General features: G+C 44.1%; 1 protein-coding gene across 1 annotated transcript in view; it reads left to right on the top strand.

Annotated features, from left to right (window-relative positions):
* The window catches only part of HSD17B12 (hydroxysteroid 17-beta dehydrogenase 12), a 144,145-nt gene that overhangs the window by 110,778 nt on the left and 18,127 nt on the right, over nucleotides 1-15,240 (top strand). The window lies entirely within an intron of this gene.

Below are 15,240 nucleotides of genomic sequence, written 5' to 3'. Positions count from 1 at the left end.
GTGAGTCACGGCTGTGGTGTGTGAGTCATCGGCTGGTGGAAGCCTTTTTCACTTGATTCCCTTTTTATTCCCCCTCTCCAGGGCTGTGGTGGCTTCTTTAGACCAGAATGAAAGAGCCTGTCTGAGTCATCCCCACTAACTCAATCACCTGCTCTTCTGAGGGGGTGGTTAGGGTTCCTAGGATGTTCCTGGGAAGAACCTTTTTAAGGCTGTGCACTCCTCTCCATTTGTAACCCAGATCGCTAGGGTTTGGTTAGCCAAGACTCAGTCTTCTGTTTTGGAATTCTGGCGAGGAGAATGGGTGCGTGTTATACAGAGGCATAACATGGAATAATTCTATTATGGGGAGCCAACCCGGTAAGGAAAAGAACCTGAAAAATATGTGCTGGTCTTACCTTGGCCCCAGTTGGTGTTGGATCAGAATGGACTTTACCCTTCTTGGGAATTACATTATGGAATCTTAATGTTTAAAATGTCATATACTCTAAGAACAACATTATGGTACCTCAGGAAAAGTTATATGTATATATGTATGTATATATGTATGTATGTATGTATGTATTGCTCAAAAGTTCTAGTTAGAGAAAGACCCCATCTACCATTGAGGCCATGTGATGACTAGAAAGACAAAGTCTAGATGATGACTTAGAATATTAGGTGAAGAAGGCAAGCTTCATCAAAGAGTAGAATCAGCCTTAATGTACAGGTAGAGATTTTTGTTTCAGCCTGGACAAGACAGAGAGACAGGTCAAAGGCAAAGGTCAGACTCTTAGGTGCCCAAAGTCAAAAATACCCACAGGGGCTTAATGAGGTCAGGCAGTATAGGATGGCTAGCAGCCTAGAGGAAGAATCTCTGAGGGCACATGAGTAAGGGCCTTCCTTACCCAGGAGGCCTGGGGAGAGATCATTTCCCCAAAGGCTTTGATGAGATGAGATCAGGGGCTCATGAACTTGTTTTTAAAGTATTTTAACAATTGTATTTCAATGTAATTGGTTTCTTTGGTAAGCCTATGTACTTTATTTTTTTCAATTTCATTCACAGAAGGGATCCCTAGGCTTCAGTAGATGGCTAAAGGGGCCCATGGCACAAATAGGTTGAGTACTCCTGGTCTAAACGATTGATTTTAGCTTCAGATCTTTGATCACAGTGTGATCCGTGGCCTAAGAGTGGCGCCACCCCAGTCTACTTTATATTAGAAATTTGAGTTTGTCTGTTTTATGTCTTTGGAGTAAATATAATCCCTACCTTGAACAATACTGGGAACCTTATTTGTTTTCATAGAAGATGCCACAGTCCCAGGAGGGAAGGGGCTCCCTTGTCTCTAGCTTCGCCATCTCTTCTCATCATCTGGGATTACCCCTTCAATCTCAGCTCTCTTTTTGGCTTTGGCAGCAGACGCACTGGACAGCCAATGCCTCCCAGGGATCTGGGTGTGGGAACGCCTACTTAACACACCACAGCCAAACTCACAAGCAGATTGGAGGTTTTGAAGAGTAATTTTACTAAGAAACTTAGGTTAAACAACAGAGAAATCCACACAAATTGTGTGAGCTGGGTGGACTCAGAAGCACGGATGGGCTTTCCTGAGGACAGCATTCTAAATTGGTCCAAATGTTTGTGGAGGTTGTTCCCAATAGCATCTCAAGAGCCCAGGTCTGGTTATCTCTTTGACTCGATCTGGCACAGAGCCACTGTAGGCTCCTGGGCTGAGGGGAAGAAAGGTGGGGAGGGGGTGATTTGTGGGAGAGCCTGACAACTGTGGGTAGGTTAGGCTAGGCCAGACCAGATCAGATTTGCTGCAGTCAGTGCTAAGGGACCAGTGAGGAATATAGAGTAGACAATGATTGCAATGTATTGGGTTAAGAGGAAAGTGAGACCACACATTTCCCCTTCTACCATCATTTGCTCGGGCAGAGTACTGCCCGCCCCCTCCCAATTTCTAAAGCATCTCTTGGAGCCTTTGCTTATATATCCTAAGCAAGCCCTTACAGCTTGCCCTGTGCCCTGCCTGTAAACGGCATCCTTGATTTTGTTGAAGCTCCTGGAGTGGATAATACCACTGAGTGAAAGACGAGGCCCTTAGAAATTGTCTTGTTCTCCTCTGCTGTCTTTGCTCAGTTCTGGATGTGAGATAACAGAATGTCCAGTCCTCCAGAACTGTAGCCTTGAGACATTTGATCACTCACCCAATATCTCTGCAATCGGATGATGGTATTATTGCTGCAGAAGTAGAAAGTGCATAATTGCATGATAGAGGAAGCTTGAGCTTCCCACGTCCCTGGAATTGTAAACATTGTGGACAGCTGGAGCCAGGAGGTGGTTGCCATAGCAACTTGGGAAAAGCTAAAAATAGCCTGTTTTCGCCTCTGTTGCTTAAGGTGGCATCATGACATGTTGTGGGGTGGTGGGGCAGGTAATTCTTTCTCATCTGCTAAATGTTTGCAAACTTTCATCGACAAAGCACTGTTTGTGTGGAATAAGGATTTGGATGCTAAGCTCTAATTATGTGGCTGACCCTGGAGTTCTCGGATTCTCCTTGTGATTTGGTGCCTTCATTTACGATATGTGTCTCAGACCTCAACAGGGGTGTGGGGGGAAACCTGTCAAAATCCATTTCCATCTCCTGCTTCCACTCAATAATGTGATGCTTCCTGAAAGCATACATATGTGCTCCCTGGTCAAGGACTGGGACACGCAGCACCGTGACAGAGGCCTGGGAAGGCCTCTGCTTCCGGCCATCAGCTTCCATTCAGTCCCCACACCATGCTGTTCGATGACTGTTATTCCCCCACTCAGAAACCTTCAGTGGCTCCCTATTGCTGATACAACAAACAATGTAGCCTTCAGTAATAGCCTTCTTAGCCTACAGTTGGGACTCTGCACCCTCTGGCTCCAGCATGCGTTTCCAGTCCCGTCTCACAAGACCTCTCCTTCACCTACCATCTGTTCCAGACAAGTTGGCCATGCCTGGCCTCCACTCCTTCCTCAATCTCCAGTTCAGCTCACATGTTGTTATTTCAGAGAACTTTTCCCTATTTCCCCAGCTCCAAGTATCCTCTCCCTCCTGACATTTTCCTAGAGCACTTTGGGTGTCTCATTTGCAACTCTCACCTTTGACTTTCTGTAATGCTTATCTCTGTGCATGGTGCATCTCCCTTACCCCCACCCACAACCCTGGTAGACTGTGAGCTCTTTCAGGGCTGGCACTGGGCCATTTTTTAGTTTTCTTGTCCCTAACTCAGTAGACATTAGTAGGTTTGCTTTGTACGTAGTGCACTTAACGTGAGTTCCCTCTTCTACAATACAGACCATGACTCATCCTTGCCCTTCTTACTCGTAGCCTACAATAAATCCCACACAGAGGGTTTGCCCAATGGCTTAGGGCCCTTTTTCTCTATCTTTTGATAGTATATGGGTGGGTATGAGCACATCTTGCAGGGTGTCTAGCCATCTGTTCTTTCTCCTTCTCACTACAGGATCAGCTCAACTCTCTTTCTGGTTGTTCCTCTCTGTGATACCTTTTACGCTGTTTTTTTGCAGACACTTTACCATGGGTATCATATGACAGTAGCCTATTTACACATCATATATCTTTCTGTTGCCCTTTGAACAGGCTGCAGTTTTGATTCTTCAAAGATTGTCGGGACAGCTAGGTGACTCAGTGGATAGAGTACCGGCCCTGGATTCAGGAGGACCTGAGTTCAAATCTGGCCTCAGACACATAACACTTACTTGCTGTGTGACCCTGAGCAAGTCACTTAACCCTGTTGCTTAACCCCCCCCCAAAAAAGATTGTAATAATTTGTGATTTGTAGCCATACAACATCACCAGAAAAATATTGGGCTTGAAAAGATAGGAGAGTTGCAGGAAAAAGTTTGGGGATCATTGGAAGTGCTGCCCAACTTCCCAAATACAATTGAAATTTCTCTCCTCAATTCTGGGCTCACTTTATTGTTCCAACTGTCATGGATGTCTAAGATCCAGGTACTGATGGACTACCTCTATGGTATATCCTTCCAACAGCATCTCATTTTTTGAATAATAGGCATTCTTTAGCCTCATGGTTTTTCTATATGGATAGGTTTTGCTCTTGAGTGATGATGAATCTCATTTGGAGCCTTGGCAGTGTTCCAACGATTGATGCAATCAGCACAGTGTCATCTACAAATAGCAGAAGCATCTGACTCATTTCACAGTCTGTAGGCCATCATCCTCCATTTGGCATTCTTGTTGGCAGTGGTCAACACTCTTGGGAAGCGTACGTTTCCCACTTTGAGCCCTCATTGATGTTACTAGTCCAAGGATTGGATGTTATCCCAGTTGCTGGGTCAAGGAATCATTTATGATCCTCATCTGCACTAGATAACCCCCACGGTCCGTCCTTGGAGCTTTAAATCGATGATGTCACTGGTGTGGGGGATGCTTTGTGGCAGGAATGCTCCTGAGGCTGTGTATTGCTATACCAAAGCTAGCCAGCCAGCACTGGGGGATCTTAGGAGCTTGGATCTTATGTTCTTTTGAGCCCTTCTGGGCCAGAAGACATCATCCAACCAGAGAGTATTGTTTTAACAAGCTTTTTGGCTTCCTTCTCATGTGTAGCTAGGACACCCTTTATGTCAATTCTCAAAGATTTTGTTGAGATGAGATACATAGATTCTGGTTCAGTTATTAATTAATAACCTCAAAGTTGCTTTCTTTTTTTTGGTAATAGTAACATCATAATTTTATTCCCTCAATTGTTAGGTGTCTTCCTATCTTTCAGAGAAGTTGAGGATTCATTCTTAATCCCCTGAAAAGTGTTAACAAGGTCCTTGATGTCAGATTTGCTTTCAGTTTTGTCTTTGTAGCCCAAGAACTTAGCACAGTGCTTGCATAAAATATGCATTTAATATTATGTTAAATGCTTGTTGAGTTGAAGTGAATTTTTTGGCCTACAAGGGCCTTCTTGGTGTCGAGTTAGTTGTTTTGAGCCTGCTTCCTATTTTTATTTTCTTTAGTGTTTTTTCCACTATGTAGAGGGGAACATTAGGGACTGTGATATTACCATCTGAATGTGGTGATTCCACTGTCGTTGATGGAGAAAACCATTAGGAAAAGAGGTCTAGTCTCTGCGCTCAAGGAGCTTCTAATTTAGTAGGGGGTGGCGAGACATGCCCATAGGTTACTGTTAGACGAGTTAGAAAATGATGAATTAGGCACAGAAGAGGCAAACAGGCTAAGCTTCGAGGTTCAGGGAGGTAGGGCAGAAGTAGGAACATTGGGTGGAAGTAGCGGGAGTTTCAGCTCCATAGAGGGAAGACAATATGGCAGTTCAAGTTTCACAGAAGCAGAATGCACTTCCTCAGGTGGTGAATGTTCCTTTTCCTACCTTTTCCCCCACTGGGGATTTCCCCCAGCAGAGGATGTTGAGGATGTCGTAGGGGACGTTTTTGTTCCTGTATGGGCTGGATAGGGTTGACTCTGAGATCCTCCCCAATGCAGACTTTCTGTGATTTTGTGACTCAGAGAGGACTTCATAAAGAAGCATCCCCTGGACTGGACCTTGAGACAAGAGGGAGGATGTTAGTTGGCAGAGGTGGGGTTGTCTGTTCTGGGCAGGGGTGGGGTAGGGGGATGTCGGAGAGGGAAAGTGGTTGTGCAGAGATATGGAAACAAAAGGGGGTGGAACAGGAAGCAGTCCAGTTTGGAAGAGTGTTGGAAAGAAAACCAAGACTGTAAAGTGCCTTGAATTCCAGGATGAGAAGAGTGTTAGTTGTTAGGCAATGGGGAGCCATTGAGAGTTTTTGAGCAGGGGAATAATGTGGTCAGAGCAGCACATAGAAAGATGACTTTGGTAGTAAGTGAAGGATGAGGCTGAGACTGGAAGGGGAACCAAATGCTCTTCCAGATGGTGTTTACTTATCCCCTCTTGTCTTCCTCCCACGAGGATGTGGCTTAGTAAGGAGGCTCCTCGAGAGCCAACAGGGAGTATTTCATTTTTGTCTGTCCAGCACCTGGACAGTTCCTTGCCCAGCACCTGGACAGTTCCTTGCCCATAGGTGCTTAACAGTGATTGAGTTGAACTGAAGAGAATTGAATTGGAGATCATTTGTAATGGTAGCAATAACAATACCACTGTGCCTTTGTAGACTACTTTTTAGTTTATAAAAAGGCTTTCTAATATTTTATTGCATCTTGATACGGTACCTATGAGATACATGTAGCGCAAGCATTATCTCCATACTGTGACATTTAAAAAGTTTGAGAAACATAATTTCTGGGTAATTAATCACTTTATTTATAATGCTATCTTATTACCAATAGAATGGGTCAGTGACACTGTTGAATGCCAAAGACAAATCATGGTGGTGGGTTCACGGTTATGTGCCCTTGAAAGAGTGGATGTTCTTGAGGGTGGCAGTCAACTCTGACTGGCTAACAATTAATGGGAGAAAATGAATATTACAATGAGAGGTAGACCTATTCCAATGAGGGGCTGAGGGATATAACTTTGATTATGTCATTTAATTCTAAATTGTCCAGCCTTGGGCAATCTAATCAAAGAATTTATCTCCTTCTCCCCCCCCCCCCACCTCCCCAAGCTATGCAGAGCACAGTGGACTTCCCTACCTGGGTGGGATCTGAACAAGATTGAGGAGAAAGTTAATTCAATCCCATTATCAGCAACGTCCTTCAGAGACTGAACAACCTACAGACTTCTGAAAAAATCCTAGTCTTAATTCAATAATTGATTATTAATATGAGAGAGAAATAATCATTTCTCTCATTACTCATTACAACTGAGGTTCCAGAGAGATTATGATTTAGGGTGATAAATTTTAGATAGGTTTGAGGGAAAAGAGGGATTATAAGGAGCAGAGGCAAGAAGGGAATGCTGTGCCGGAATGAGGGATGGTTTGGGCAAAGGCTTGAAAAAGACATGTGTGAAGAGGAGTAGGAAGGTCAGCGTGGCTGGAGCCTGTGGTGTGTGAAGAGCAAAAGGCAGCAGTTCAGCTGGTTTTAGTGGCCTGCAGCGTCAGGATGAGTCAGCAGCTGGATACAGCAACTCCAAAAGCTGTTGTCGTGCAGTTGTTTCAGTCGTATCCAACTCTTTGTGGCCCCATTTGGGGTTATCTTGGCAAAGATACTGGAGTAGTTGGCCATTTCCTTCTCCAGCTCATTTACAGATAAAGAAACTGAGACAAACAGAGTGATTTGATTTGCCTGGGATCACGTAGCTAGTAAGGGTCTGAGGCCAGATTTGTGTTCAGACCTTCCTCGTACCAGGCCTGACACTGTAACCACTGTGCCACCTAGCTGCCCCAAAATGCTGATGAGATCTTAAGTTTCCATAATAGAGTCAAGACTAGAAAATGTCATCCAGGATTCATGCCCACAGAAGCTATTCCAAATCTCTTCCCTTCTTGAACTCCCTACACCTCCTCCTTCTCCCTCCCTTCTCTGATGAGGATCTTAACTCTTACTGAAAAAGTTAAGGCCATTCGTTGTGAGCTCCACCCATTCTCTTTATTTCAAGATCCCTTCATGTCATCTCCCACTCTCCCACGCTTCCCCCATCTTTGGCAAAGAGGTGTTGCACTTTGCTCAGGACAGCCTCTCCATACATGTGCTTGAACCCTATTGTCTTCATCAGCAAAATGCAGACTCTGTCATCTCCCCTTCTCAAATCTTCAACCTTTCCTTATCAACTGGTTCCTTCCTTAATGCCTTCAAACATGCCCTAAGTCTTCCCCATCCTTAAAAACCTTCACTAGATATTTTTACTTTATTCAACTAATGTTTAAATGAACAAATTTGCAGGTAGTTCAATCACATACTACATTTTAAAGGTATAAACAATCAAATACCTGATAATATTGAGCGCAATATAAAATCTAACATCTACAAGCTGTATCTTTTTCCCCTATAGCTATCTCTCTCCCTTTTCTCAACCAAATTTCCTAAGAAGTCTACACTTACTGTCTCTATGCTTCCTCCCCTTTCACTTACTTCTCAACCCTTTGTAATCTGACTTCCAACCTTATCGTTCTACTGAAACTGCTCTGTCCAGAGTTACCAGTTAGCTCTTAATTGCCATGACCTTTTCTCAGACTTAATCCTTCTTGACCTACATGCTGCCTTTGATGTTGTTGACCCTTCTCTCTTCCTTTCCTCCTTCTCTCACCTCTGTGGGTTTTCCTGACCTGACTCTCCCGGTTCTCCTCCTCCCCATCTTACTCCTCCTTAGTCTCCTTTTGCTGACTTATCATCCATATTTCACCCCTTAAATGTGGGTGTGTTACCCTGGCTTCCATCCTGGCCCTCTTCTCTTTTTACATTCTCTCTTGGTACTTTCATCAATTCCCAAGGGTTCAACTATCATCTCTAGAAACATGATTCTCATCTCTCTCTTTAGCCCCAGTGTCTCCCCTGAGCTTCAGTCCCACATCACCAGTTGCCCCCTGGCCATTTCTAACTGAATTTCCCTGAGATATCTCAATCTTAACATGTCTAAAATTGAACTCATTACCTTTCCCTCTAAATCTCCCCTCCTTCCCCACTTCCCTGTTTCTTTCAGAGGCGCCACCATCCTTCCAGAAGCGAGGCATTTTCCTGATTCCTCCCTCCCTCCCTCTTACATTTAGCCAGTTCTACTTCCACAACATCTCTCGCATGTGACTCCCCTTTCTCCTCTCGCAGCCCCCACTTCTCCCCTACGTTGCTGCAGCAAACTCCTACTCAGATTCCCAGCCTCGAACCTGCCTCCATTTCGGCCTGTCCTCCATACTGCTGCCAAAGCGATTTTCTATAAGCTCAGACCTGACCATGTCACCCTCCTTTTCTGTCAGATTCAGTGCCTTCCTATTGCCTTTAGGGCCAAATATAAACCCTTCTGGTTAGTTCTAAAAATCCTCCGCAACCTGGCCCCCCAACCTTTACAGCCCCATTGGACAGTCCCCCTCCTCCCACACTCTGTGATCCAACCAAACTAACCTTCACTCTGCTACATTTCCCGTCTCAATGTCTTTGCATTGGTCAGCCCCCATGCCTGGAATGCACTCATTCCTTAGCTCCATTTTGTGGAGTCCCTTTCTTCCTTTAAAATGCAGCTCGAGTGTTATCTTCTGCTTGAAGCCTTTCCTGATCCCTCAACTGCTAGGCCCCTCCATGACAAATTCCTCATGTTTAACTACTTGGTGTATATTTGTAATTTATTAACTTTATATTTATGCTCTTCATTCACTCATTTGTTATTGATTATAACTTCTTCTCTCCCCTATTAGTAAACTCCTTGCAAATAGGTACTGTTGCCTTCTTTATACTGAAAGCCCCGGTACTTAGCCTAGTCCTAGTGCCTGGTGCATAGTAGGTGCTTTAATATTTATTGATTGCTGGTTTGATGTGAGGCGTAGGGTTTTTTCTTATTGGAAAGAACATTAAAAATCTGGTCATCCAACCTCCTTATTTTATATATGAGGAAACTGAAGGCCAAGGAGGGCTAATGACTTGTCCAGGTTTCCAAGGTAAGGGAACCTTATTATAGAGTGGAGATTTGAACCCAGGTCTCCTCATTCACAAATCCAAAGCTCTTCCTACCATACCATGGCTTCCTTTTAACAATTCGGATACTGTACGATAGCAAAATACAGAGAAGAGAACAAAACCTGGTCTCCTCTTGGTGATAAATAAAGGGATGTCCCAACTTAATCTTGCTTTAGCATGAAGGCTTCCTTCCAAAGAGGGCAATTATCAAGTAGTAAAGATACAGCGGGAGCCATATTTTACCAGGAAGACTGACTGATTTTGCATTTAAATCATGGTAAGGCAGGCTCCTAGGTCAGCCACAGGCTCAGAAATTATGAATTTATAAATGATAAAGATGATGCTTTATCACTGGTTGCCATTTCAGCTTTTCCATTACAGTTTTTTAGAGGTAGCAGGATGTCACTTATTTACTGTCCTGCGAGAGACACTGTGGAATTGTGGTTGTTGCCAGTTAAGCAATCTGATCAATAAAGACTGCTGCATCCCAGACTATCAAATGGCGAATTTTTGTGGACAGGTAAATAGACTAGGGGTAGGTGTGTTCTGAACTGGAGAAGTGGATGCAGCAAACACTTGGGTGCAGACTGCCACCATAGATCCCCAAAGTCTTACCTGCTCTTTCCAAGCCCCAGGAGACTGCAGCTTGTTCTCATTTGGTTCTGCGTGTGTGGTTAAGCACAGACCTGTCTTTTTTTTTTTTTTTTCCCTTCCTTACTTGATATAGCAGGATTCATGAGTCTGCCTCTGCCATGGAAACTGCCTTGATGTCACAGCTTAGGTGGGGCAATGGAGCTAGAAATGCAAGGACACTTGAAAATAGCCTTTTGTCTGCATGGTAGTCCTAGTCTTCTCCAAAGTTGCATCCCTCTGCTTACATGCATGCACTAGTAACAAGTAAAATTATGTATTCAGGTGGCACCAATTGGGAATTTGTGAGAATTCAGGCAAGCATTGGGTTGACCGGCTACCCTTGAAGCATGAGAAGGGAGAGTTTGATAGCAAATGAATAGAAACAGTAGTGCTTCGTGTAATGTGCCCTGAATAATAGCATTTCCCTGTAACCCTACTATGACATCTCAGAACCCCTTACTGACATTCTATGATTAGCATTGAATAAACTCACAATTTCACAAGGCTGAATGTGTGCGCACCATCTAGAACTCAGCATGGCACAATGTAAAGATCCCAAGGCTTACGGCCAGAAGAGACCTGAATTTAAATTTTGCCTCTGACATTTAGTAGCTGTTTGACTCTAGGAAAATCACAGAGTTTCTCCAAACCTCCTTTTTTTTTTTTTAGGCAATTGGGGTTAAGTGACTTGCCCAGGGTCACACAGCTCATAAGTGTCAAGTGTTTGGTTTGAGGCCGAATTTGGACTCAAGTCCTCCTGACTCCAGGGCTGATGCTCTATCCACTGCACCACCTAGCTATCCCTCAAACCTCCATTTTCTTATTTGTAAAATGGGGCAACACCTATAGCACTCACCTCTTGGGTTATTTAATTTTTTTTTTTTTGTGAGGCAATTGGGGTTAAGTGACTTGCCCAGGGTCACACAGCTAGTAAGTGTCAAGTGTTTGGTCTGAGGCCAGATTTGAACTCAGGTCCTCCTGACTTCAGGGGTGGTGCTCTATCCACTGTGCCACCTAGCTGCCCCTCGCCTCTTGGATTATTGTGAGAATTGGGTAAGATACTCTGTGTCAAATGCTTAGTTTAATAAAGTGTAGTTAGATATAAATAACCACATAATATGTAGTCCGGTCATTGTTCCCATTATACCCAAAGAATAGATTTTTACAAACAGTGCAGAGGAAGCAGACTACAGCAGAAATTCATTGGATTTTGAGCCCAGGGAACTAGATTCAAACTTAGCTCTGCTTGTGCACTGAACAGCTGGCTGACAAATCAGTTCATTTCTCTGGACCTTAGTTTTTTCATCTGTAAAATGAATGGATTGTAAGAGATGAATTCGAAGGTCCCTTCCAATGCTGAAGCCTACGTTCCTATGTGTGAAAATCCTTAGATAAGGGGGTGTTGATATGAGGCAGTCATTTTTGTATCCCAAGTACTTAATAAATACAAAAACTGTAGCTTTTGCTTTTAAAACAAAAAACAACGAAAAAAAGGTCAAATGAAGAAATGAATGGTTGTCATGTCAGGCCAGAGTCAGCCTACAGAAACTTCATGGCTTAGGAAAGAGACTTTTATCTTCTAAGAGAGTATATAAAAAGAAGGCCCAGCTGTTCATTTTGTCTGAGATCCCATTCTTCCTGAACAGTAGATCTGTATCCATAAGTGTACCTGTGGCACTGATTTATTTTTTATACTAAATAGCTGGTGTGCATTTATGGCAAAAATCCAGAACAAGTGCCATAAAAATTAGATTCTAACTAACATTCTGACCTTCCCTTTTGAGCATCTCTAATTGCTGGATTTACCCTGTATGTGTTACACAGGGCACTTTCAGGCCTGGTACATAAAAAGGTTTAAAGTCCTCTGGCATTAGAATTAAGAAGGACCTTAGGGACTCTTTATTTGGGGTGTTTTCCTTATAATTGGTCTCTTTGTATTCTTAAACACGATTCTTGAGAGGGTTTTCACTGGCCTCACCAGATTGCCAAAGGAGTCTAGGACACAGAAGAAATTAAGAACTTCAGCTCTAAAGCTGCCCTCTCATTTTCCAGAGGAGGAAACTAAGGCCTAGCAAAAGTCCAACAGCAAGTTAGTGGCCAGGCTAGCAGTAGAGTGCAGGCCTCTGAGCTCTCGGCAGCAGGGTGGCCTTGTGGAGCTGAATGTGGAGACATTCGGAGTTATTCTGCCAAAGTTAGATTAGCTGTAGGCACTCATGGACCATGTAGAATTGGTTCTTTGACGTCCAGGCATCCTCAAATCAAGAAAAGTGTGGCACTGCACAATATGCATTCACTTGTTTTAAGAGCATATGCAGGGACAGCTTGGTGGCGAAGTAGATAGAGCCTTGGAGTCAGGAGGACCTGAGTTCAAATCCGGCCTTAGACACTTGACACTTACTTGACACTTGACAGCTGTGTGACCTTAGGCAAGTCACTTAACCCTGATTGCCTCACCAAAAAAAGCAAAAAAAAAAAGAATGTGTGCGAGCCTTTCCCCCTTCCAGTCCTCCTGACCCTCGTTGTCATGGTGTGGTTGTGACCCTGAGTTCTGAAGGCTTGGACAGCAGAGCTAGACCTCTGGCAGATCCTACCATACCTCTCTGAGCTCTGATACCATCCAGGAAGCTTCTGTGTCTGGAGCACAAGAGCCCAGGTCAGCAACACTAAAAACAATAAAAAGGCACGGTTGCTTTTTCATGTATTTGGGGACAAGAATTGTACCAAAGAAGGGATAGGATTATGATTGAGAGTGTGTGGAATGATCATAACATGAGAGAGCAAGAAGGCTGAATCACCCAATTCTTACTTTGGTTCTTACTTTTCTAAGGAGAATATTCTTTGGATAAGGAAGATAGAACAAAAATGTTCTGTGGAGAGTGATCAGCAAGGCTGATCGAGATCCGCAAGGCTGTTTGGTCAGCACCTAGCTGCTCCCATAGAGTTCACGTCACCAGTTGTGGATAAACATCCTAGAGTATGAAAGAACTGGCAGATGGCATTGTGGAGCCACTTTGATTAACCTTTGAAATTCCAGAGAGATCAGGAGAGGTCCTGCAGGCTTGAGAAAGGGCCATTGTTATCTCCAGTTTCCAAAAAATAAAGTATAAACAAGTGAGCTTGACTTCTGTTCCTGGAAAAATTCATAAAATGGAATTTTAGTAGGGACCATGAATCATCATTCGTGAAGCTGAACTAAAAGAAATCAACTTTGCCAACTACAAGAGGGCTAAATAGCAAGGAATTCATTTGGAAAAGATCTAGGGCTTTTAGTGGACTGCAAACTCAGTATGAGTCAACTGTGTAACATGACAGCCAAAAGCCAATTCAGTCTGAGGCTGCATTAAACAAAGTAGAGTAAACAGGACCTGATTGGTAAAAATTGTGCCATGTTGTACCCTGGTCAACCCACATATGGTCAGTTTGGGGACATATTGCTTTCTGGAGACCACATTTGAAGAGCATTGGAAAATGGGAAAATGCCCAGAGGAGGGTAGCCTAGATCTTGAATGGCCTCAAGATAATGCCCTAAGGAAGACAGATTAAAGAAAGCTGGGGAGGCTTAGCCCAGAGACCAGAAGACCTAGAGGAACTAGAAATGCTGTCTTCAAGTCTAGGAGGGCCATTGTGTGAAAGAGGGACCAGAATTGTTCTGCTTGGGCCCAAAGAGTAATGGCTGGAGTTGCAGATTTAAGCTTGGTGTCAGGAAGAAACTTCTTACCAATGAGTGCCATCCAAAAATGAAAGGATTCTGGGGTGGGAGGAGATGGGGAAGAAGGAATAAGGTAGGAGGAGGACATCTCCACTGCATGATCACCTGTTGGGGTCTTCGGGTTGGAGTAGATGGCCACTAAGAGTTCTTTCCAAGTTGTAGATCTCTGGTGCTGAGCTAGAAAGGTTTAATATGGCCCCAGTATGGACTCTATTTGTTCTCTGAGCACCCACCTTAATAAGCTTAGAAAGTCTTGTCACCAGAAAGATGGGCATCGGATGAGGGGCTGCATGTCAGAACGCTTATTGTGAGCAATAAGCAAAAAGGGGGTGAAACATAGGATGCTGAGACAATAGCAAGAAGATCAGTTTGGCTGGAGCGTGTGGTGTGTTGGTCAGTCAGTAAACATTGATTATACTCCTGCTGTGTGCCAGATACTGTGCTAAGTGCTGGGAAAACAAAGAAAGGCAGAAGACAGTTGAGGAATTCCTTTGAGGAGCTCCCAGTCTAAAGAGCAAAACAACAGGCAAACAGCCATGGACAGACAAGCTGTGGACAGCATAAACTGGAGGTGATCAACTGAGGGCAGGTGCTAGCTAGCATTAAGGGGATTGGGAAGGCTTCCTGTGGAAGGCAGGGTTTGAGCTGGGACTTGGAGAAAGCCAGGGAGGCCAGGAGGTGGAGATGAGGAAGGATAACATTCCAAGTGCGGGGGACAGCCAGGAAAAATGGCCAGAGTAGGGAGATAAGACTGTCTTGTGTGAGGAACAGAAAAGAGGACAGGGTCACAGGTCACAGGATAAATGGGTGCAAGAGTGGGATGTGTAATGTGTGAGAAGACTGCAAAGGTTGGGGAGGAGGCCAGGTTATAAAATAGCTCTTTGACTGCCAAACAGAGGATTTTCAATATTTGATCGTGGAGGTAATAGGGAGCCATTGAAATTTATTGAGTGAAGGTGGTAGTGGCACAGGAGACAGGGTAACACCTGCATCTTAGAAAATCACTTTGGCAGTTGAGTGGAAGAGAGACTGTAGTGGGGAGAGACTTGTGGCAGTAAGACCCATTAGCCCATGTATGATAGGGTTGTCCAAGGCCAGTTGGAACCAGATGGTGGGGGACCTTCCTCTTTGCCGGTACAAGCCCACAATGGTTTTTGAGCAATGGAGTGCATGGCATGATTCTGTACCTTGGAAGACCAATCCCCTAGAAGCCTGTAGAATGGAGTGATGTGGTTCCAGGTTGGAGAGGCAGGGAATGTATGTTAGTCTACTGTTAGGATAAGGTTGACGAGAGGTGATGGCGGCCTGAGCTAATGGGTGACAACAATGGAAATAATGGTCAGTGAAAGATGGCCACACAAAATGTTGCAGAGG

The sequence above is a fragment of the Vombatus ursinus genome, unplaced genomic scaffold, assembly GCF_900497805.2.
Source record: "Vombatus ursinus unplaced genomic scaffold, bare-nosed wombat genome assembly UNPS02014822.1, whole genome shotgun sequence".
Lineage (NCBI taxonomy): Eukaryota > Metazoa > Chordata > Mammalia > Diprotodontia > Vombatidae > Vombatus > Vombatus ursinus.
This window is presented reverse-complemented; position numbering and strand designations above follow the sequence as displayed.